The 25,906-nt window shown below is 33.7% G+C and overlaps 2 long non-coding RNA genes across 2 annotated transcripts in view; one reads left to right on the top strand and one right to left on the bottom strand.

The window, feature by feature from the left end:
* The window catches only part of LOC106635447 (uncharacterized), a 116,081-nt gene extending 114,334 nt beyond the window's left edge, over positions 1-1,747 (bottom strand). Inside the window, exon 1 of the long non-coding RNA XR_010109637.1 lies at positions 1,628-1,747. This is a non-coding gene — a long non-coding RNA (uncharacterized LOC106635447). The remainder of the gene's footprint in view (positions 1-1,627) is intronic.
* Positions 1,748-1,946: 199 nt separating this feature from the next.
* Positions 1,947-25,017, top strand: LOC117975633 (uncharacterized). The gene is made up of 3 exons (XR_004665978.3): positions 1,947-2,093; positions 5,552-5,734; positions 23,073-25,017. It is a non-coding gene; the product is annotated as an uncharacterized LOC117975633 (long non-coding RNA).
* Positions 25,018-25,906: the final 889 nt, after the last annotated feature.

The raw sequence follows: 25,906 nt of genomic DNA, 5'->3' as shown, positions 1-25,906 counted from the left end.
ATTGAGAAACTAATTTTTGATGATCACTGTGGACCATTGATGTAACAATTACTAGAGAGGTCTCTTCAAGGACCCCAGAGCCTAGAGCAATACCTTGGTGCAAATGTCAAAAATAAGCATATCTGCCAATAAAAACACAAACATCAAAGAAAAAATAGATCAGTAGGACCTCATTAAATTTAAAATGTTTATGCTTCAAAGGACAACACACACATATATATATATATGTATATATATAATGAAAGTAGGTGAAAGTCATAATGATTTTACTGAGGTGCAGTTTTATATACATTGGCTTACTTAACCATTACCTAATTTTCTGGTACACTGGTGTTATGACTACTGTTAAAGGGAAAGAAAAAGAGGAAAAAGAAGGGGTCACACTCACCACTATAACAAATTTGCATAACTGATTTGACTTTTGCCAAAAAAAGTGAAAATAAGTACCTTTATTACTCCTATATGATAACTGAGAAAACCAGAAGTCAGAAATACTAAACAATTTGCTCCAGGTTAATTTTCTGATAGGGTGGAATCATGGCAGTTAGTAAATCAATTGTAACTTCTCAACCATTCCTCTTGAATTTCATACTTACACCATTACATTTATTTAATTTTGTTTTTTACTGTGGAAATGACATTTTAAAAGGGAAGAAAATTGTCTTTATAGAAATAACTTTTATCAGTGTAATAAAATATTATTATAAGCAGCTATACTTCTTTTTAATTATTTTACATTTTGCCCACTTAGTCAATAGATATGTATTGAAGATTCTGTTTTGGCTGTTGCCTGGTCATTAAGGCTGTAAGGTACTGAGTCCAGAAGCCCCTAATCCGGTGGAGTTGGTGGGAAAAAAATGTTAATGACATAACCACACTATTAGAGATGAAAGGTGCTGCGATAGGGAATCACCAGGAAGAAAACAGGGTTCTCAAATGGATAAATCCAACTGGGATCTTCCTCTGCTTCATACCCTCCCTAGGCTCCCCATCACTCTCCTGCAAGCTTTGCTCACAGGCTGTCCTGGCGGTCTTGCTCACCACATCCAAAACCTATGACTATGGAGCTTTCTCTCTGTCTCTGTGTCTCTCTTAGTAGTTTTATTAGAGAAAATAATTCACATCCCATAACATTTACCCATTTAAAGTGTACAATTTACAGACACAAAAATGTGTATGCAATCTAGTAAGTGCGATATGTTAGCCATGATTATTATAACCTCTATATTTATTTGTATAATTTAGATGTAAGCATAGTGTTTCATTTAAATTTAAGTTACAAAAGATTAAGAAATAATATTTACACAGTTGTGCAATTATCACTGCAGTCAATTTTAGAACATTTTCATCACCCCTAAAAGAAAACATGTACTCACCAGCAGTCGCCTCCTTTTTTCTCAACCTCACCCCACCAGTCCTAGCAAAGCAGCCATCTGCTTACTATCTCTAAGAATTTGCCTATTCTGAACATTTCATGCAAATAGGATCATACATTATGTGGTCCTTTGTGACTGACTTTCTCCGTTAAGCACAATGTTCTCAAAGTTAATCTATATTATAAGAAGCATCAGTACTTTGTTCCTTCTTATGATTGATATTTTATTATTCATATATACACATGACATACCTGTTTATATATTCCTGTGTTGATGGATATTTATTCTTTCCCACATTTTGGGTTATAGGAAATAATGCTGCTATGAACATTTGTGTACAAGTATGTGTGTGGCCATATGCCTTCATTTCTCTATGGCAGCAGTCCCTAACCTTTTTGGCACCGGGGATCGGTTTTGTGGAAGACAACTTTCCACAGATGGAACTATTCCACCTCAGATCATCAGGCGTTAGTCGGATTCTCATAAGGAGCACACAACCTACATCCCTCCCCTGAGCATTTCAAAATACGGTTTCTGCTCCTATGAGAATCTAATGCCGTTGCTGATCTGACAGGAGGCGGAGCTCAGGCAGTAAGGCTCCCGGCCACTCATCTGCTGTGCGGACGGGTTCCTAACAGACCACAGACACATAGCCGTTTGCAGCCCGGAGGATAGGGACTCCTGCTTACGGTGTATATCTAGAAGCAGGCTAATCGAGTAAGTCTATGTTTTATCTTTTGAGGAATTACCTCCCTGTGCTTTAAAGTGACTGCACCATTTTACATTTCCTCCTGCAGTGTATATAAAAGTTTAATTTCTTCACAATATACTAACATTTGTAATTATCTGTATTTTTAAAATTACAGCTATCCCAGTGAGTGTGAAGTGATATCTCATGGGTTTGATTTCTTTCTTTCTTTCTTTCTTTTTTTTTTTTTTTGAGACGGAGTCTCGCTCTCTCCCCCAGGCTGGAGTGCAGTGGCGCAATCTCGGCTCACTGCAAGCTCCGCCTCCCGGGTTCCCGCCATTCTTCCGCCTCAGCCTCCTCAGTAGCTGGGACTCCAGGCGCCCGCCACCACGCCCGGGTAATTTTTTGTATTTTTTTGGTAGAGACGGGGTTTCACCGTGTTAGCCAGGATGGTCTCCATCTGCTGACCTCGTGATTGGCCCGCCTTGGCCTCCCAAAGTGCTGGGATTACAGGCATGAGCCGCCGCACCCAGCCGGGTTTGATTTTCATGTCCCAGGTTGACCAACAATGTTCACCATATTTTCACATGCTTTTTGGATATTTGCAAGTCTCCTTTTTGAGTATTGTTTATTCAGCTTGTTTGACCATTTTTAATTGAGGTATTTGTCTTTTCGCTATTGAGTTGCAAGATTTGTTCTACATGATCTAGATAAAAGTCTTGTGTCAAGCATATGACTTGAAAACTTAGTTTCTTTTTTATGTAGATTGCTTTTTTCACTTTATCATGTTGTCCTTTGAAGCATACACATTTGAAATTTAATGAGGTCCAATTGATCTATTTTTTCTTTGATGTTTGTGTATCCTCTACCCAGTCTCAGGTACTTCTTTATGGAAGTGTGAGAATGAACTAATACATACATAAAATACAAGAGTAAATGGTAGATATAATGATAAAATATGAAAGATTATTATATGTCTGTGTGTGTGTGCGTGTGTGTGTGTGTGTGCGTGTGTGTGTGTGTGTGTGTATTTTCAAAGATCTGACAGGCAATGGAAAGGAAAAAAAGAACCATTGATAGCATTTTTCCCGCCAGGCGCGGTACCTCGCGCCTGTAATCCCAGCACTTTGGGAGGCCCAGGCCGGCGGATCACGAGGTCAGGAGATCGTCCTGGCTAACATGGTGAAACCCCGTCTCTACTACAAATACAAAACAAACAAACAAACAAACAACGACAACCAACAGAAAAAAATTAGCCAGGCGTGGTGTCATGTGCCTGTAATCCCAGCTACTCGAGAGGATGAGGCAGGAGAATCGCTTGAACCCGGGAGGCGGTGGTTGCAGTGAGCCGAGATGGCGCCGTTGTACTCTTGCCTGAGCAACAGAGTGAGACTCTGTCTCCACAAAAATAAGAAAAGAAAAAGAAAAGAAAGTATGTATTTTTCCCTGTATTATGAACCTCTAAGACATTTTCTTACTTTAATATCCTTTAGTAGGAACTTTTGGTTTAAAACTCTGAACATAATCAAGATTATGTTAGGATTCACCTAAAAATATTGTACCAGCAGCAGAAAAATCATAACTATGTTTGTTACCACTTTCATTTAAGTTTTGGTAGATCCAAACATTCCAAGTACAAGAGTTTTAACAATTAGGTGTTTTGGTATATGAGCACAAACACATGATTACCTCAATTAAGTGTGTGACTAACTTTAGCTCTATAACCACTAAAGTGTTTATTTTATGTAATCAAAGATAATCATTATTATTTTGAATGTTATTGCTGTTTGACCCTATGTACTACCATATATTAAGACTATATATTCTATAACAATGAGGAAGAAATATTGGTATGAGGGTGCCAAAATATTATTTACATATTATTTATGTCAACCATTCAAATACAACCTTTACCTATAATTCACTTATAATTTCTATTTTACTGTTGAGGGGCCCAAATCTTTGAGTGATTAGATGAAATCCCAAAGGCAAGGGATAAATGTATTAAATAATAGTTATGTATTTTTACCAAGACCTCATAAACTTTTCTAAATTATTTAACTCCTGCATGTTATAAACAAGATACACAGACATATACACTGTACAGCTTTCACCCTTAATACATAAGAAGTGATATATTCTTCTCTTGAATAAATAAAATGTATTCTAATTTTATAAAGTTGAATTTTTAATGTAATGTACACTCAGTAATTCTAATTCAGCTTTAGATGTTTTATCTGTATTCAAAGTTCCTGCTGTTTAAAATATTTTGTCTGTAACAAAAGTGTTTTATAAAAGATGTGGGAAGGTTGTCAGAATCACAATGGAGTCATTACTATTAGAAGGAAAAAAAAAATTGACAAGTAGAATCAGGGAAGTCTATGAAGAGAGGGCTCTCACACCCATATGCCTGAAAATAAAAAACTGTCACAAAAATCACAACCTTGCACAAAGATCACAGCAACCTTAGACATAACAGCGCTTCTGCAAGGACATCTACCCACCAACTGCCTGTCCAACCCTGGGCTGGCATCACCCTCATTAATGATCTTTGTCACCAAGGATAATTATTTCAAAACAATTATGTAATTCTCTATTTTTTCCTTTAAAAACGTTTGTCTTCTTTTAGCTCCTTGAATATGCACATGTATTCCCATTTCAATGTCCTATGCCTGAATAAACATCATTTTCTATTAGAGAGCTTCTTTCTGTTAGTTATTTAGGTAGACAGATGCTTCATATTGCATAAAAACAAATAAGCCAAAGTTTCATATCACTTGTAACATGATCTCTTTTAGAAATATTTTAACATCTTTTTGTATTTTATTTTTAAGCTGTATATTTTTTCAATATTTGAGATGTTAAGGTTTTTAAAAATATGTGTTGAGCAGATATTTTGCTTGACCTCATCAACATTTCACCAAAAATAAAACTAAGCATTATGAACAAAGCAGAAACTCGGTATGTTCACCAGGATAATTAAACACATCATAGATAAAATAGCTCTTACAAGAATAAAATAAAAAAAAAGAACGTCACATAACCTTCTTTTTTATTTCTTCTGTTAATGTAGGTATACAAAAATAAAACAGTGTGGAGAACAAAAAGAACCTCTCAATAAATTACTCTAAATCCTAAGTTAATATGCATTTTACACATTGGATTCATGTTCTATTACTACATAACAAATTACCACAAATGAGATGCCTTACAACAATGTCCATTTATTAGCTCACAGTTCTGTAGGTCAAACTCCATGCAGCTTCCAATGTGCTTAGGAACTCAGAAGGCCACATTCAAGCTGTTGGATGGGTTGGGCTCCTACCTGATAACTTTGGAGAAGAATTTTTTTGGGGCTCCTTCAAACTGTTGGCAGAATTCAGTTGGGTATGTCTGTACTGAGATTGATGTTACTATTATTTCCTTGCTGGCTTTTGACCAGGCATTGTTCACAGATCCTAAAAGATGCTCTCTGATCTTTGCCTAGGCTTTATCCATCTTCAAACCCAGTAATGGCCCATGGAATGCTTCTCATGCCTCAAATCTCTTTGTCTTCCCATTCTGCTACCTGACTGTAAAGTTCTCACATGAACTGTGCCACAACACACATATCAAAGACTTGGAACCAACCCAAATGCCCATCAATCATAGACTGGATAAAGAAAATATGGTACGTATACACCATGAAATACTATGCATCCATAAAATAGGATGAGTTAATGTCCTTTGCAGGGATATGGATGAAGCTGGAAACCATAATTCTCAGCCAACTAACAGAACAGAAAACCAAACACCACATGTTCTCACTCAAAAGTGGGAGTTGAACAATCAGAATACATGGACACGGGGAGGGGAACATCACAAACTGGGGCCTGTCGGGGGGTGGGGGGCTAGGGGAGGGACAGCATTAGGAGAAATACCTAATGTACGTGAAGGGTTGATAGGTGCAGCAAACCAGCATGGCACATGTATACCTATGTAACAAAACTGCACGTATTGCACATGTACCCCAGAACTTAAAGTATGATAAAAAGGAGATTAAAATATATATATTTACAAAAAATGTGCTCACATGATTACATTTGGTAACATAATCTCAAGAGTGATATCTCAGCATGTTCACAATTCTGATCCATACTCAAAGTGGAGAGAGTTGTGCAAGAGCAAACGTCATTGAGGGCCATTCCTATTTATTTATTTATTTATTTATTTTTGAGATGGAGTTTCTCTCTTGTTGCCCAGGCTGGAATGCACTGGGCGATCTTGGCTCGCTGCAACCTCTGACTCCCAGGTTCAAGCGATTCTCCTGCCTCAGCCTCCCGAGTAGCTGGGATTACAGGCATGCACCACTATGCCTGGCTAATTTTGTGTTTTTAGTAGAGACGGGGTTTCACCATGTTGGTCAGGCTAGTGTTGAACTCCCGCCCACAGGTGATCCACCCACCTCGGCCTCCCAAAATACTGGGATTACAGGTCTAAGGCACCACGTCCAGCCAAGGGCCATTCTTAAAATCTAACAACTAATGCACATTTAGAGAGAAAGACAGAAATAGAGCTAAAAATAGAGAAAGAGAGAGGGGTGAGCAAAAATAAATAAATAAATAAATAAATAAATCAAAAGACAGAGAAAGAGGGAGTGAGAAAGAGAGAGAGTGAGACACTCTAGAGAGAGAGTAACAAAGACAGGGTTGGGGAGAGAGGGAAGTGCAAGTAGCCTAGAATATACTATACTCCTGGATAACCAGGGATCCAAGGATCCTTCAGGCATTAGAATATTATCTTTCTGGCTGGGCACAGTGGCTCACACCTGTAATCCCAGTACTTTGGGAGGCCAAGGCAGGTGGATCATCTTAGATCAGGAGTTCAAGACCAACCTGGCCAACATGGTGAAACCCCGTCTATTGAAAATACAACAATTAGCCAGGCATGGTGGTGCACACCTGTAATCCCAGCTACTCCAGAGGGTGAGGCAGAAGAATCACTAGAACCTAGGAGGTGGAGGTTGCAGTGAGCCAAGACTATGTCACTGCACTCCAGCCTGGGTGACAGAGCAAGACTGTGTCTCAAAAAACAAAACAAAACAAAACAAAAAAACAAAAATAATATTGTCTTTCTAACTGAAATGAATTAATTTTTACTTTTGCATTAAATCATATTTTTATTTCTAATACTTATTCTTTTAAAATAGCCCTATATATATCAAATATTCATATCTCATGTTTTACAAAACAAATTTAAAATTAAATAAAAATATTAGTAGTCAGAAAATTCATAATTTTATAACTAAATTTTCTTTTGTCTTATTTAAGAAAACAAAATGTTCTGTTCTTCTTCTACCTAAGTTTGAAGATGTTCTCTTTTGTTTTTTAATGAATACTTTTTTTTTCTTTTGAGACAGGGTCTTGCTCTGTCACCAAGGCTGGAGCTCAGTGGTACAATCATGGGTCACTGTAGCCTCACACTCCCTGGTTACAGGCATGTGCCACATGTCCAGTTAATTTTTACAATTTTGTATGCATTCTCCCTATTTTGCCCATGGTAGTCTCAAACTCCTGCACTCCAGTGATCCTCCCGCCTTGGGCTCCCAAATTGCTAGTATTATAGATGTGAGCCACATGTCCTGCCACATACATGATTTTAACTGGTTTTGTAAATTTGATGATACCTGATCTCTTTTCATTTTTTTTTAAAACTAGTATCCATAATTGTTAGCTATTGTCAAGATAATTTTTAATAACATACCACCCCAAAACTCAGTTTCTTAAAACAATTATATACCAGTTTTACATCTGTTTGTCAGTAGCAATTTAGTGACACTAGCTTGACTGAACTTTCTAGTCTGGGCTTCTGGATCTGCACATTGGGTTCAGATCTGTTCCACATGTCTCACACGATTTCTAAACCTGCTCCTACCCAGGCAATGTACCCTCTCTTTAAATGTGACATTTTATAGCCCAGGATGAGGGGCAATGGCTACCTACGATGTAGTCTTCTCATTGCAGTTTGTTGTAGCCCAATAGGGTGAACCTCTGCTCATGTTACATTTACTGTCAACACAGTGGATGAATTCATTTACGTGGTCAGACCCAAATAGTTAATTAACTGGGTCATACACTCTTCCCATACTGGGTTCATACCAAGGGTGTGAGTATATGAAGCTATTGCAAGTTAGGAAAAAAATGAGATCAATAATTTAATCTATCAAACCATCATTAACTCTTTCAACCAATTCTAGCACTTTTGAAAGTTGGCTCTGAACTAAACAGAAATATAATTAATAATGCTCTTAGTCCTGTCTTCCCAGCATGGGCACCATTTCATTCTTGGGGATATCTTTTCTACTTCCATCAAGTTTCCATGTGTAGTTAGGTTCCCAAACTAATTTGCTTCAAACAATTTTAAACATACGAAATTTATCCTTCTGTTAATTTATAATACAAAAAAATAGTTTAATGTGCTGTTTTAGGACACTCTTAACAACAGATCAAATTTGATTCCCAAAGAACATTTTCTAGTCATGTTACCATCAGGGGCATCTTAACTAATTTTGAAGGAAGTCTATAAACTTTATGTAATAGAGTTATTCAAACCTTTCAATTTATTTAAGTTGCCTATAGAGTTTTGAGCATTGGTTAATAAGCATAAAATATTCTTCCAGCAGAATCTTATGTTTTACTTAATGGAATACAAAACCCTATTGAATTATTTGGGGGGTAAGCTCCTTTGCTTTCAGATGTCATTTCTAGAAAATTTATGACGTATATAACTATCTTAACCTTACCATAAAAAATGCTTTTTAAAGCTTTCTCATTGTGTTTTCTCTGTCACTTTCTTTCAATCCTAAAATGACCATTGCATATTTCACAAGACTTTCTCCAGTTGTATGCTGTAACTGATACTTTTCTCCTTAAATAGTTGTGTGCCAAGCCCTGTGTTTTATGCAGATTTATCTCCAAAGGATTCTCAGACCTTTTCCCATGTTCGGTAGTTGGCTACATGGATTTTCTTTAATTTACCTGCTTAAATATCCTTAAGCACCAGATCCTTTCTTAAAACCTTTCATATTTTTTGAATAATTAGGCATGTAATCATAATTTGTCATTGCATTAAGATCTAAAAAATTTAACTAACATTCATGAAGTGGGTAGGTCTAATGTCAGGATAGATGTCTAAATAATTTTGTTAAGAGGTGAAAAAAGCCTCTCTTCTTGCTAATAGTGTGGCTAGAATATCCTCTAAATATCTCATTACTCTACAATATTGTGTCTTTAAGGTATTAATTTCTGTCCCATAAGGATTAAATGTTATGGTTTTTTTTTTCATTTGTTATCCCTGCTGTGTGAATTAGAGTAGGAAAATGAATTAATGTAGTATAAAAATATCACTGCTGCAAGCTATTAACAAATTATTATTATTCTTTATTCATTTTCCTACTCTAATTCAGTTTTCCAAGCATAGAAATGATTCTTTGACTTAAAAGCTTTAATTTCAAATGCAGATACAAGGGAGAAAAGAATAACAATAGAAACCTAATAGCAGTTTCTCTTTTTCTTACTTCTGCAATTCTTTGGGGTGAATGGGTAGGATAATGGGAAATGATTACTTTTATTAAGAAGGCTAGATAATGATTTAGATGAAAAAACAAAGCAGTTCTCTTAGTCATAAAAATATATCAGAGATCTAATGGTTTTGTCCTTAGCTCTCATATATAGTAGGCATATGCTTTTCTCTTACAAAAAAAATTTTTTTTTTTTTTTTTGATGGAGTCTTGCTCTGTCGCCCAGGCTGCAGTGCAGTGGCGTGATCTCGGCTCACTGCAAGCTCCGCCTCCTGGGTTCACGCCATTCTCCTGCCTCAGCCTCCCGAGTAGCTGGGACTACAGGTGCCCGCTACCACGCCCAGCTAATTTTTTGTATTTTTTTGATAGAGACGGGGTTTCACCGTGTTAGCCAGGATGGTCTTGATCACCTGACCTCGTGATCCACCTGCCTCGGCCTCCCAAAGTGCTGGGATTACAGGCGTGAGCCACCGCGCCCGGCCTTCTCTTACAATTTTTTGTATGACAAAAGCCAGTAAATTGAGATATTTTTTCTTATTGTCTGTGTATATTTTATCCTTACGGTTTCTTAGAGAACTATCATTCAATGAAGTAGAAGAACCATGCTTTCTCTCTGCATGTATTTGAAAAAAAAAATGCTGTTAACGAAACACATGTGAAAGAGAAGGCTAATGTTATTCCATAATTTCACTAAAGTTTATTAGAATAATTGCAGATAGCAAATGTTATTTTTTGAGGGATGATAAATGAAAGGTAAGTAAAGTTATATAGACTCACCTAAAGTCACATAGCAGAGCTGTATCTACAACTTAAAACACCAGGTCTGTCTTCCAAAATAATTTCTATTTCCACTGACCACCATGATATAAAAATATGATAAATAAATCAAATTAAAACTATGCATTCTATGTATCATAAGAAATATATTTTCATATAGATATTTTCAGCACTTTATTCATTTATTTCACAGTCTATTCTATCAGAGTCTGTCGTCAAGACACTAAGATATAAATACCTGATAAAGAAAAGTTTCTCCTGTCATGAAGCTTATACTTGAGTGAGAAAAATACAGAAAGTATAGACTGAACAAATAATTAAACATAATATATTTACATATTGATATCTTCACTGGGGAAAACTAATTTAAAACAATGCAGATTTATGAAAGAATGCATTTTCACGAGCATTGTTAGTGGAAAGCACTAACGGGATATTTGAAATTGGATTTAAATGATAAAATTGGGGAGGTTAAATAAGATTATTTGGAAAAAGAGACTAACAGACAAAAATGAATAGCTAATAGATATACTTGGCTACAGTACCTAGAATGCTGACTAACATAGTAAATATTGTGGGTTAAGTAAAGGGAAAGCTTAAGAATGATTCTATGTTGTTAGTTTTACCAAATAGACTAGTGCCATGTATTTTTGTTTTGTTTTGTTTTGTTTTATGAGACCGAGTCTCACTCTGTCTCCCAGGCTGGGGTGCGGTGGCAGGATCTCTGCTCACTGCAACTGTCGTCTCCCAGGTTCAAGCGATTCTCATGCCTCAGCCTCCTGAGTAGCCGGGACTACAGGCGCCTGCCACCACATCTGGCTAATTTTTGTATTTTTAGTAGAGATGGGGTTTCACCATGTTGGCCAGGCTGGGCTTGAACTACTGGCCTCAAGTGATCCGCCAGGAGGGAGGATTAAGAAGAAATCAATCAGAGCTTCTAGAATTGAAAAACTCACTTAAGGAATTTCAAAAAACATTTGAAAGCTTTTACATAGTTTGGTTATTTCACCTGTGATGGCTTTATATTTTGTCAATTTGGTTAGGCTAAAGTAAGCTTCCTAGAACTCCTTTTTCTTTAAGTGTTTGCTTAGGGCAGGCTTGAATTGAGAAAAGATTATAAAGTTCATGATTAAACCTAACTCACTCTAACATTTAATGATGAAAACTCAGAAAAAGATATTGAAAAGGAGTGGCTAGTCATGACAGGTGGAAGCCAGGCTAGTATTGTGTTTTGAAAGCAAAATACATTTCTCAGCCTCTCAGAAATACAAATTTGTCAAATGCTGTTGTAAAGCCAAACATACTTAAATATTTTTTCTTATGTAGGAAAAACTTGCTGTGAATATTAATAAAATAATTGAATGGTTCCTTGAATTCAACATGGGATTGAGAAAAGAATATTTTATCAATGGGAAATGAGAGGATGTGATTTTATACTTATAGAATTTATGCAGTAGAGACAGAAAAAAGGATACTGAAAAATGAATTGTTTTAATAGTCAAATACTCTGGAAGGAGAGGTAAATATGTGGTTTATGAGAGAAAAGAGCCTTCCTAAGTCAGAAGCACAGTGTACACTGTAAAAATCCATACAGTGATATGTTCATGCTAAAAGATGAGAGAAATCCTATATAATTGTGATTATATTTTTTCAACTTCTTTCAGTGATTCAATAAATATATTTTTGACTAAGCTCTGGGTAGAAAAAAAGTAAAAATAAAATCACACAAATTTCATGTGTCTTAAATTCTTTTGTATTGAAGGAGACATACAATGAAAATAGTATTAATACTTAATACTAAGGAGACATACAATAAAAGTAGTATTGAATGCTCATTGAGCCTGTGGTATGTGTTATAAAAGAAAATACATTTCAGTTGCAAGGACAGTGATGAGTGCTATTTTATATATTATGGTCAAAGAAGACCACTCAGTGGAGATGACATTTGAACAAAAATGAATGAAATGAGAAACAGGCCACATGATATTTTGAGACAGCATTCAAAGAGATAAAGCATCAAGTACAAAGACACTGAGTACCTCTTAGTGTGCTTCAAAATTTGAATTGTGGCTGAAGTAGAAAGGGAGTGAAAAAGATATGCAGAAAATGAGATCAGAGAGGGGGCATGGAGACAATTCATTCAGCGTCTTACAGTCATGTAATTAAGTGTGCATTTTAGCATAAATGTGATGGGAATGGAAAAAAGACTTTGAGTAAAATTGTGAAACACTTTATAGTATATTTAATAAAAAAATAACCATTAATAAGAATGGTCTTTAAGAAGGAAAAGGTGAAAGTCAGGTGAATGGTTACAGAATTCAGGTCTGGTTACTTTACTAGATAAAGCAGCTATATATGGAGAAAGTGTGAAATATAATGTCCATGCAAAGGAATTTTTGTTTGAAGGGAAGAGTGACACCCAATTGAGTGATTTAAAGCATAGGGAAGGAAGGGTAGATTTAGGCATGTTATCTGCTTTTTGGGTTTGAAGAGTGACTAAATTTTCCAGTTTCACTTTCTTTTTTCACTATAATAATTAATAAGGCCTCTTTTCATTTTCAAAAGTATCTAAAATAGTAATTATACACACATCCAAAGTTAAGAGTGAAGGCAGACATTCAATCTCAATAACCACCAATTATTTTTATGTAAAAGGAGGCCAAAATATCCCATGATGACATGCGTTGTGCTGTGTGTATGGGGTGGGGTTTTTGTGGAGAGCTGTATTTTGAAAGAAGGAATAAGGATCCTTGGTAAGATTTTGGAATAACTTTGGGGTAATGGGACAGGGCTATATATATATCATGGAGTGAGAGAAAGAAGGAGAGAGTGTGTCTGTGTTTAAGTGTAGTTTTAAAATCCTTGATGTAATATATAATCATAACCAGATATACGGCTCTTATATCTGAAAGTTTACCTTGTTAGTGAAAGTCTAATTTCAAACTCTTGGTAGCAAGTATATTCTTTCCAAAGTAATTACTTTTGTGAAATTCTAAAAATGTATTATTGTAATGGCCTGATAGCATAAATGAGTTCACTTTTTATTACATATACATATATTATACGTGTGTGTATTTCTAAATATACATGTGGGTATGTTAAAATATATATATTTCTGAAATTGTGTGTGTGTTTGTATTCTGCAATTGTGTTAGGTACCCTGTTACATAAACACTTGAAGTAGAAAATCTTACAGTTCTTCAATGATCAGTTTAGGAAGATTCTTGAATTTTTACTGGTTTATTTTCTATTGTAATCACCTTTAATATTATTTCCAACATTAAAATACATAATAAAAAATTAAATATTATCTATCACTTAAATTAGTACATTCACATATCAACATTGTATGTAGTGTTTATTCTTGTAACTGATGAAAGAAGGAAGAGTAAATATAAGGCCATATATAGCGAAATTCTATTTGGTATAAAAGTTTAGATTTATTGTTGCATTTTCAAGTGTATATTGGTGGCATCTGCTGGTGCATATATAATTAATTTTGTGCTCATAGTGAAGTAGCTGGAGGAAAACAATCTGCAAACTCAACTATGCAGTAAAATATACCTTATAAATATCAAAGACAGAAGTTAAGTCAAAATCAACAATAAATAAGCTTTTCCTTAATTGACTACATAATAAGGCTACTACATTTTTTAGCCAATATTTCTTAAAAATAGTTAACATTATTTTTTGTGATTGCCTTAAGCTACAGTATATCAAAATACTCAGAATCACAAGAGAGGTTCTTATTCAAATGGGAAAGTGATTTGCAAAAACAAAATGCTTTTGGAAAAATATCTCTTTTGGGAGCAAATTAAATGTGGTATTAAAGTAACCAAAGCAAAAATAATTCCAGGAAATTATACTTAAAATTTGCCATACTTACTATAAAGGGTTTAGTATGAACACATGTATTTTGTTAATAATAAACTAACTGGCATGCCCTGTTTGAATACTGGAAAATGATTTTTAAAATACAAAACATTTCAGTAGTATATCTTCTTAAATTTCTGCTTAAGAAATTTGTTATCCTCATAACTAAATTGCTGAAGTGGAAGATATGTATTTTATTAGAGATATAACCAACACTCTAGGATATATAAGACATTTCCATCCAACTCTTGTCATTTTCACAGTACCCTTGAAAAACAGCACAAGAGCAGTAGCTGTGAAAAACAGCAGCATAGCAACCACTGGAATCAGGAGAAGATTGTGTGCAGAGCAGATCTGGAGCTCTTCCAAAAGTCTTATCAGAGTATTGCCAACATTTGAGCAATACAGCTGCTCTCTGGAAAAGTTTCTTTTAGAGGGTTTGTCTTTATTTGATGTGACTCAGAGTTGGCTAAGTAAGAAAAATCCTATTTCCAGCTTGTTTGTCAAATAAATCAGTTGCTATTGTTTAATATCACAGTTGCCTTAGTCTGTGATACTGGATGAAATAAAGAGGAGACTAGACAAAAATGTAAAAACAAAATCTGGGAAATAATGTAAATCTAGTTAGTGTTCAAAAGCTCTAACATGTTCCTTGGGATCTAAAAAGCCATGGGCATGTGCAAGAGTTTTCATTGCCCATGAAAAACCAACAATGTCCGAAAACTTTTTCTATTTGTCTAACTTTAATGCTCTATGTTAGTAGGAAGTGAAGGCTAAGGCAGAGATATAAAGTGTCATAAAATCAAAAGCATGTCTCAACACCCCAATAAACACTCAAAGTTGCTTGGCAAAAGGTGAGAGACATATTGGTTCAAGACTTTGAAGAACATCTTTTGAAAACTATTAGCTGGTCACTATTCTGAGCAGTGACTGGTTTATGGAATTCATCCAGAAAATTATCTAAACAAATGGCTACTATAACAACAACATACACTGAGGATATAAGAACAGATTTCTAGATTTGTGATATTATTTAAAATGTCTAACTTTTAACTAAAATTGATGAGACATGCAAATAAGCCATATGGGGCTGAGATGGTGACAAAATGAAAAAAATTACCAACAACAATAAACAGAAAACAAAGTACATGCAAAGTATCTCCAAGGAAGCTCAAACATTAAACTCAATGAGACAAAACTTTAGAACGGTTATAAATATTTCTGAAGATGTAAGAGAAACCATGCCTAAAGAAGTAGAAAATATATTAAAATAATCTCTCATTAAATAGAGAGTAACAAAGAGATGAGTAACAAAATAGAGAAAAACAGCCAAAGAAACACAGAAATTTTGAAGTTGAAAAATATAATAATTGAAATAAAAAATTCACTGCAGTGGCTCAACAGAAACGAATTGGCAGAAGACAACATCAATACACTTAAAATAAATAGATTGAGATTAAGTACTCTGAGTATCAGATAGAGAAAACAATAAAGAAAAATATGTATCATGACAACATATGTATATAGGGGTCTCATAAAAAAAGGAGGCTAAGAAATGATAGAAAGAATAGAGTTTAAGTAACGTTAGGCAAAAAATCCTAAGTATGATGAAAAACTTCAATCTACACATTCAGTAGTCTCAAAGTACTACAAAAAACATAAAGTTGAAGATATCTATACCTAAGCCATTCTAGTCAAACTGTCAAACATCAAAAACAAAGAGAAATTATTGAAAGCAACAAGAAAAAATGATCGATTTGTTACAATTTATGTTCAAGAAAAATAACAACTTCTCTTCAGAAACCAGAGACCATGTGGCAAACTCAAAGTTCTGAGATGAAAAATACTATCAAATATTATATTTATGCCCAGTAAAATTATGTTTTAACAATGTGGAGGAAATTAAGACATTATGAGATATATAAAACTGAAAAAAAATATTGCTAGCAGATTGAATTATAAGAAATGCTATTGAGAGCTCTTCAGGCTAAATAAAAACACTAAACATTAACTCAAGTCATATAAACAGATAAAGAACACAAGTAAATGAACTCTATAAGTAAATATAACATAGTACAAATGAATTTTTGTTTGTAACTTTTTACTTTTCTATCTGATCTACAGGCAATTGCATAAGGCAATAATTATAAAATGGTGTTGCCAGGATTATAATGTATATGGTATAATTTAGATGACAATATTACTACAAGGGAGGGAGAAAGAAAAGGAAAGGAAATTTTTGTATTTTGCTGAAATTAAGTTGATATTAATCCGAACTAGGTTATTTTAAGTTAAAATGTTAATTTAGTGCCCAGGACAATAATATAGAAATAATTTTAGAAAGAAGTTGAAAATAAAAATTTTAAATTGTATAGTAGAAAATATCTATTTAATACAAAACATGAAGTAGCCAGGCGCAGAGGCTCTCATCTGTAATTCTAACACTTTGGGAGGATGAAGCAGGATAATCAGTTGAGGCTAAGAATTCAAGACCAGTCTGAGTAACATAGTGACATGCCATCTCTACCAAAAAAAAAAAAAAAAAAAAAAAAAAAAAATTAATCAATAAAGGAATAGTGGAACAGTAAAAAAATAATATCTTAGGAAAGCAAATAGTAAATTGGCATATACAGTTGACTCTTGAACACAGCAGGTTAGGAGAGCCCATCCCACATGCAGCCGAACATCGACATATAACCTTTTTTTTTTTTTTCATACAGAGTTTCGCTATTGTTGCCCAGGCTGGAGTACAGTGGCACGATCTTGGCTCACTGCAACTCTGCCTCCCAGGTTCAAGCAATTCTCCTGCCTCAGCCTCCTGAGTAGCTGGGATTACAGACGCTCACCATCATACCCAGCTAATGTTTTGTATTTTTAGTAGAGACAGGGTTTCATAATGTTGGCCAGGCTGGTCTTGAACTCCTGACCTCAAGTGATCCACCCACCTCGGCCTCCCAAAATGCAGGGATTACAGGCGTAAACCACCATGCCCGGCCCACATATAACTTTTGACTCTCCTAAAACTTAACTACTAATAGCACACTGTTTACCAGAACCCTTAACAAGAATGTAAAGTTGATTAACACATATTTGGAATGTTATATGTATATACACTGCATTCTTAGAATAAAGTAAGTTAGAGAAAAACCATGTTATTAAGAAAATCATTAGGAATATAAAATTTATTCACTATTCATTGAGTGGAAGTGGATCATTGCAAAGGTCTTCATCCTTGTCATCTTTACATTGAGTAGGCTGTGGAGGAGGAGGAGGAAGCAAGGTTGGTCTTGCTATCTCAGCGGTGGCAAAACTAAAAGAAAATCCATGTATAAGAGGATCCATTTAGTTCAAACCTATGTTGTTAAAGGGTTGCTGTATAAAGCACAACTTATTGGTAATTGCATTAAATGTAACTGAATGAAATAATCCAATAAAAGGGCAGAAATTTGCAGATTTAATTTTAAAGGTTATGATCTAACTATGTACTTTCTAGAACAGATGCACATTAGATTAAAAGATATAAATAGATTAAAAGTAAAAGTGAGAAAAGATGTACTACACAAGAACCAAAATAATTGGAGATACTATCTTAATATTAGACAAATAGTCTTTATATCAAAAATTGTGACTAGAGTCAAATAAATACAATTTATAATGGTAATATATGTCAATCCATTAGGAAGAAATACCATTTATAAACACGTGCATTTAACAAGAGTCCCAAATGTATAAAATAAAAACTAAAATTATTGAAGAGTAAAATAGAAAATTCAACAGAAAGAACTTGAGATTTCAATGTTCTACTTTTAAAAATAGATGAGGAGCTAGGCAGACAATCCAAACAGACATAGACATAGGAAACTTTTACAACATTATAAATTAAATAAGCATGACTAACATCTATAGGACATGCCACCCAACAATAGTATAATGAACATTTTCCTAAAGCACATGTATTATTCTCCAGAATACCACATGCTAGGCCACAAAACAAGCCCCAATACATTTAAGAGGATTTTAACTACACAAAATAAATTCTCCAACAATGGAATCAAAGTATAAATTAATAACAGAAGGAAATATGAAAAATTTATGAACATGAAAACTAAATAATGTAATCCCAGAAAACAATTCAAAGAAAAATGCAAAAACAAAATAATTGGAAAATATTTTATAATGAATAAAATCAAAGGACAATGTATTAAAACTTATGGGGTATGGCTAGAAAAGCACTTAGAGGAAAAATGGAGCTGTAAATGCCGATATTAAGAAAGATGAAGTATCTCAAATTAGTAACCTAACCTTCGACCTTAAGTCACTGAATTACAAAGAGCAAAATAAGTCAAAATAAACATAAAGAAGAAGAAAATAAAGAATGTAGTAGAAGTAAATGAAATAATCAATAGAGAAGCAATGAGAAAATTGAAAAAGGAAAACCTCTAGCTAGATAAATGAAAGGAAAAAAAGAAAAAATAACTTAAATGAATAAAGCCATGAATGAAATAGGGGAAAAACAGCAGAACACACAATAATTCAAAAAACATTATAAGGGAATACTACAAACATATCTATGCCAATAAATGATAAAAGTTAGATTAAATAGACACATTTCTAGAAGAAATAAACTACCAACCTGATTCAAGAAGATATAGAAAATCTAAATACATCAATTAAAAATGAAAAAGATTAAATTAGAAATTTTAAAACTTCCAACAAAGAAATTCTCTGCTTCAGATCATCTAACTGATAATTTCTTTTTTAAAAACCTGTATTTCCTTACTGCAGAAATCAATAATCTGAAAATAAAATTAAAACAACAATTTTATTTACAATAGCAGAAAAAATGAATAAAATATTTAAGAACAAATTTATCAAAAAAACACACAAATTTAACAACAGAAATAATTTAACAAAAGAAAATTTACATCTTTTAAAAGATGTAAATAAATGGAGTAAAAGATGTAAATAAATCCTAAGTTTTTGGATAAGGAGACAATATTGTGAAGTTTTTAATTCACCTCAAATTAATTCATAGATTTATTACAATATGTATCAGATCCCAGCTGTTTTTATCTGCAGTGATTGCAATGCTAAACCTCAAATCCATATGAAAATTTATGGGGCTCAGAATAGACAAAACATTATTCAAAAAGAAGTGAAAGTTTGAATGACTCATGCTATTGTATTTCAAAACTTATAAAAAGCTACAATAACCAAGAAAGCATAGTACTTGCATATGGAAAGGAAAGTAAATTAATGAAATATTAATAAAAGTTGACAAATTAACAGCGATATTTATGGTCATGTAATTTTTGACAAGGGTGTGCAATGACTTCCAATACTAACTTCCCGGAGTTAAGCTAAACTTCACAGGTTAAGGCCAGAATCTTCCACAAGACTGTCTTCACCTCACTGGTCTTTCTGGTGTAGACAATTCCCATCCTGAGTCACCTAATTAGCATAAATTAATAGGATTTACCAGGAATAACAGATGCCTCTGTCATTCAGGAAATTCTAAGTATTTAAAGGCTACCTCTCAGAGTCCAAGAACAAACACCAGCCAACCACTTTATTATAGAGAATTTATAAGACAAGTCAATGAGTTTTTAAAAAACCAATACAAATGATATTGAGAGAAATGAATCTCTACATTCAAAAGAAAGAAGTTGGACCCCTTCCTCACACTGAACACAAAAATTTTCTCAAAATGATTCAAAGAATTTTATGTGAGCTAAACCTACAGAAATTTTAGAAGAAAACAAAGGAGTGTATCTTCATGACTTTGAGTTAGGCAAGGGCTTCTTAGATATAAAGTAGAAGTGACAAAAGAGACAAAAAAAATGCACAACCATTGCCTCATAAGACACCATCAAGAAAGTTAAACCTCAGACTAGAGAGTGGGAAAAAATATCTGTAAATAATATAGCTGATAAGAAACTTGTATCTAGAATCTATAAAGAACTTACAACTCAAAAACATATAATCCAATCAGCAGAGGCTCTGAATAGGTCTTTCTCCAAAGACAATGTGCAAACAGCTAAGTACATACGAATATGCTTAATATCATTAGCCATCAGAGAAATGCATATCAAAACCATGGTGAGATACCATTTAATACCAAATAGGATGGCTATAATCAAAATAAACAGAAAATACCAAGCGTTGAGAAATTTATGAAGAAACTGTAATATTGCAGGTAGGTTCAGCCCCTTAAAAACAGTCTGGTAGTTCCCCAAAAGTTCCAACATGTAGTTACTGCATAACCTAGAAATTCTACTCCTCTTTATGTGTTAAAGATAAATGAAGACATATGTCCAAATACAAACTTGTACATAAATGGCCATAGAAGCATTATTCAGAATAGCAAAAAAGTAAAACGTCAATCAACAGATGGAAAAACAAAATGTGATATATCCATACAAGAGAATATTATGTAATTATAAAAAGAAGGAAGTTTTGATACATGCTACAACATGAATGGATCTTGAAAACTTTATGCTAAATGGAAGGAGCCAATTGCAAAGGATCACATATTGTATGATTTCATTTATATGGAGTGTCTGGAATAGGCAAATCCATACAGACAATAAGTAGACTTGAAGTTGCCAGGGACTGGGGAGGAGGGCAACAGGACGTAACTGTTCATGGTACAAGGAGTTGTGCAAGGGTGATAAATTATTTCTAACATTAGATCATGCTACTTGTTGGACAGCTCTGTTAATATACTAAAAGTAATTTTACAATTTAGTAGGGTAAATTGTTAGGTACATGAGTTACCACATAAAGCTATTATTAAAGCTTTTACTAATGTGTGTGTGTCTGTGTGTGCATGTGTGTGTGTATGAGAATACATATAGATATATTTGCATTACATCTATACCCAAATAAAATAAGTTGATGTTGAGTCCACTATATTAGACAGCTTAATATTAATTTTCAACAACAAGTGTTAATAATACCCTTGCTGATAAGAAGTCACCTAAATGCATAAACCTATATTAATATGCCTTATATGGCCATCCTTTAGGTAGGCATTCTAGGTTTATGACAAAGTAGAAGAATTGAAGCAAGGTTTTATTTACTTTAATAATGTCCTGAAACCATGCATCTTGTTTTTGCTTCAATTCTTTTGCCTTCTTCTTGGCTACTATTCTCTGTCATCTTTTCCTGTTGCATTGATATAGCCTTTTATCATTGCTTCTTACTTGACATTAAAATCTCTTCAACAAACACAGGGTTTTGTATACTATCTGAATAGAGATGTTTTCTGCATTGCTTTAACTTTCCAACAGAACTGAACTTAAACTTCACAAAGCTTCCAGAAGGCAAAAAAAAAAAAAAAGAAAGAAAAGTTTTGGTGAATTGATCTCATTGTTTTGTTAAATATTAATGTGATGAAATAAATCTGATACATTTTATTTAGTAAAGAATGTTCTGATTTATTTATTCATTTTCTCACTCAAGTATTTGTTTGGATTCTATGAATGATGCATTGTGTGGACTGGGAATAAGTAAATTCTTAACATCTTTATAGTATTAACAGTGAATTGTTCTATGACTGAATTGGAAGTACTGATTATTTTCTTACATTCCACACAGTTATGTGTACACTGGTGAAATGGGTCCATATAAAAAGGGCATGTTGTCTTTGAAATAAAGAATCACAGATATATAGTGAATGAAAAGCAATGGATTTAGTGGGCAGATTACAAATAAAATACAAGAATCCTCACTAGAACTTTACTATCTGACTACATTTAGCAGCCTTTTAAGTCTGAAATGTTTAAAGAATCATGTTTAAAGCAGAGACATATGAAGAAAGGAAATCTTATACTTTATGTATACTGAAAATATGTAAAAAATGAAGACAGTAATTGAATATATTAAAATATGACCATTGACATTAATTATCTAAAGACTAATTTACAGATGGCAAATAATTTGTAAAAAAAAAAAAATCTCAGAAAGCAGGTCAGTTAATCTTTCAGACATAAGTACTGTACCATGTTTGCAATATATGCCAGTCAGCAAGTTGAGGGAAAAGAAAATATAGAATAGTTATATTCACAAAAACAAAGAGTGAAAAGAGAGAGCTAACGCCTTTGAAGACAGGCCAAGTGGGGAATAAGTTTGGCAGTAAATAAATTAACACTCTTTGTTCATGGCTACTGTGCTTGTGCAACTCTCTCCTTGCTAATGATATAGGAGAGAAGTAGTACTTGGTTCCGTTATTCTGATCTCTTGAGGGTCTGAGTAAAATCTTGTCAACTTAAAACTTAATGAACAAAATGTGTATGCTTGACTCCCCAAATATCACCCAAAGGCAGATACACTCAATTTATTTTGTGATTCTTGTGGACAAAAAATTATGTTATTTCTGGTTTTGTTTTTATGTGCCTGTGTACCAATGACTCTGAAGATTGTTTTATTGTAGGAATTTATCCAATTTCAAATTGCTTAGTGATTCATTTTATCTATTTTCTCTATTGTATCTCCTATTGCTGATGAAAATATCTATATGTTTGAATTACTAACACAGTTTGCAATTTTTTTATTATTTTGTTTGGGAAGCATGCAATTTAGTCTATTGATAATACTCTGATATGGTTTCTCTGTGTCCCCACCCAAATCTCATCTTGAATTGTAGTTCCCATAATCCCCACAGCTCGTGGGAGGGGTACCTGGTGGGAGGAAATTGAATTATGGAGGCAGTTACCCACATGCTGCTTTTCTCATAACAGTGACTGAGTTATCGTGAGATCTGATTGTTTTATAAGGGGCTTTTCTCCCTTTTGCTCAGCACTTCTCCTTCCTGCCATCATGTGAAGAAGGATGTGTTTGCTTCCCCTTCAACCATGATTGTAAGTTTCCTGAGGCCTCCGCAGCCATGCAGAACTGTGAGTCAATTAAACCTCTTTCCTTTCTAAATGACACAGTCTTGGGCAGCCCTTTAGAGCAGTGTAAGAACAGACTAATATATACTCTAACATTAGAATATTTTTTAGGTTTATTGTCAAAAATACTCTTATACATAGCAAGATGTATTTATTTTCTATTCTATAATATTCACATAAAAAGAACACGCTTAGTCCAAAACATAAGTTCTCAATGTTTTTGATTCATTTACATATAAGTTAAGGCCAAATGTAACATAACATGCATGTAAAAGGGTAATTGGTGGCCTACTTTTCAATGACTTGCTAGCCATTCATATGAACACACATAAATAAGATACGAAATATATTTCACCACAAGAAGCTCTGTTTTAATAATAGCTTTATATTTCGGTTGTCCAGTGGATGAAATATATATTTCTATCCTCAGATTTTGTAAAAACAATCTATTTAGTAAAATACACATGAGAAACAGAAGACAAAAACCTATCTGAATATCACCTCAAGATATTTAATATGTATTTGACCTCTAACAATGAATGGTTTTCATGAATTTAAGCTATTTATTGAAACAGGTATTATTTTAAAATGCCTCAAAGAAAAATATGTATGAAACCTAACAAATGATAATAATTTTATGTAGAAGAAACAGATGATTGAGTTTGTGCAATCTTATTTTGTTAATTTTGTTTTACATATGTTTCTATATCCTCAGATATAAAGTATAGTGGTTGTATGATATGTTCTGGAAAGGGGAATGTTCAAATCCAGTCTCTGTTACTCTGTTATTTGGGCATATATCATCTGCCTTATAACACCAATTTTCTTATATATAAAATTTGTGTATAATAATATATAACTTATTTCTGATACATAGCAGTTTATTAATATGAACTCTTATATTGTGAATATTGTAAATTTTATTTCTATCATCTCCTTGAGCATATGTGATGCTTCATTACTTTCTATATCCTTAAATTTTAGCAGTGAATTTTTTGCTAGTTGTTCAATAAATGTAAACTGACATTGCTTTGCTAAATATGCCAAATAATGTCCTTGGTATATGTTTTTAAAAATGTACTACAACATCATAAGTGCTTGCTTCCTATGTGACAAAGAAAATCTCCCATAAGTACCTAGGGGCTTTTAAAATGAATTACATGTGAGATATTTAAAAAAAAAGATCTCTACAGAGATAGAGAGTAGAATGATGGTTATCAGAGGCTGGGTAGGGTAGCAGGGAGGAAAAGACAAAGACAGGCTGGTTAATAGGTACAAAAAAGCAGCTAGATGAAAGGAATATGGTCTAATGTATGGTAGCACTATAGTTAAAAATGTATTGTATATTTCAAAATAACTAAAAGTTATTTTGAAGAATTACATTGAATTGAAATGTTCCTAACACTGATAAATAATAAACGTTTGAGGTGATGGATACCCCAATTACCATGATTGGATCATTACACATTGTTAATTTGTATAAAAATATTACATGTACTTCATACATACAACTATTATGTATTTACAATGATTAAATTAAAAAAATTTAAAATAGATGAGAAATTGGGTGCAGTGAAACACATGTGTAATCCCAGCTACTCAGGAGGCTGAAGCAAAAAGATCACTTGCTACCAGGAGTTTGAGGCAGACTTGGCAATAGCAAGACCCCCATCTCTAAAAATATACATAAATAAAATAAAATAATAAATTTAAAAAGAGAGTTGTGAAGAAAGAGTTAAAATTGCATCAATAAGTGCAAAATCCCTAACACTTTTACCCTAATTAGAAACTAGGTTGTTTGCCACAGTTTCATGATTGTTGGCAGAAAACATGTGACTCCTGGGTCACAGAAAAAGCATAAATTATTACTTATAACAATAGCAGTGCCCAGTTTTTCATATTTGTGCCCAATTCCTGAGCCCCAATTCCCATAGAATGATTCAAGGAAGATTAGTGACATATATACATATGTCAGGTTGTTTCACAGTAAAAACCCTAGTTTATGTAAGTGGAATCATTTATAATAAAGAGCAAGCACAGCTAATGTTTGCTTTTGAGGAAAAGTATCTTACTATACTGTGAAGTAAATAAGCCTGCCCTTTGTTCCAGAGTGTGCAATTATCTATCTTCACTCATTGCTTACTATATAAATATCTTTAAAATACAGTTTCGGATAATGGCAGTCACTGTCTCTTTTCATAATTTGTTGCTGTTATTCAAAAATACCTCTTGCAAATGGTAGTACCTTGATGGAAGAAGACATATACCCAAGTGGATTATATTGGGTATTTACCAGCAGTCTCAAGGGTGGTAACCACTATTAACCCTCTTTTACTCCAGGTTTTCCTTATTTCAAACCCAAGTCTACCTTAGACAATATGATTAAAGATTTTGAACAATGGGTTCATAACTGATATTTATTCTGGGCAAGAAAAACGATGCACTACTACCAATATACAGAAATGGGAAAGTATCTTAGTCCATTCATGCTGCTGTATCAAAATAATACAAGCTTGGTGGCTGGTAAACACCAGACATTTATTTCTTACAGTTCTAGAGACTGAGATGTCCACAGTCAAGGGACCAGTAGACTGGGCATCTGGTAAGAACTCACTCTGGTTCACAGATAGCACTTCCTTACTGCATCCTCACAGGGAGAAAATGACCAACAAGCTCCAACAAGCTCCCTCCAGCCTCTTTTATACAGATGCTAATTTCCCTTATAATGGCTCTGCCTTCA

Source organism: Pan paniscus, chromosome 14 (genome assembly GCF_029289425.2).
Source record: "Pan paniscus chromosome 14, NHGRI_mPanPan1-v2.0_pri, whole genome shotgun sequence".
Classification (NCBI taxonomy): domain Eukaryota; kingdom Metazoa; phylum Chordata; class Mammalia; order Primates; family Hominidae; genus Pan; species Pan paniscus.
Note: the sequence above shows the minus strand (reverse complement) of the source record. Positions and strands in the feature narration are given on the sequence as shown.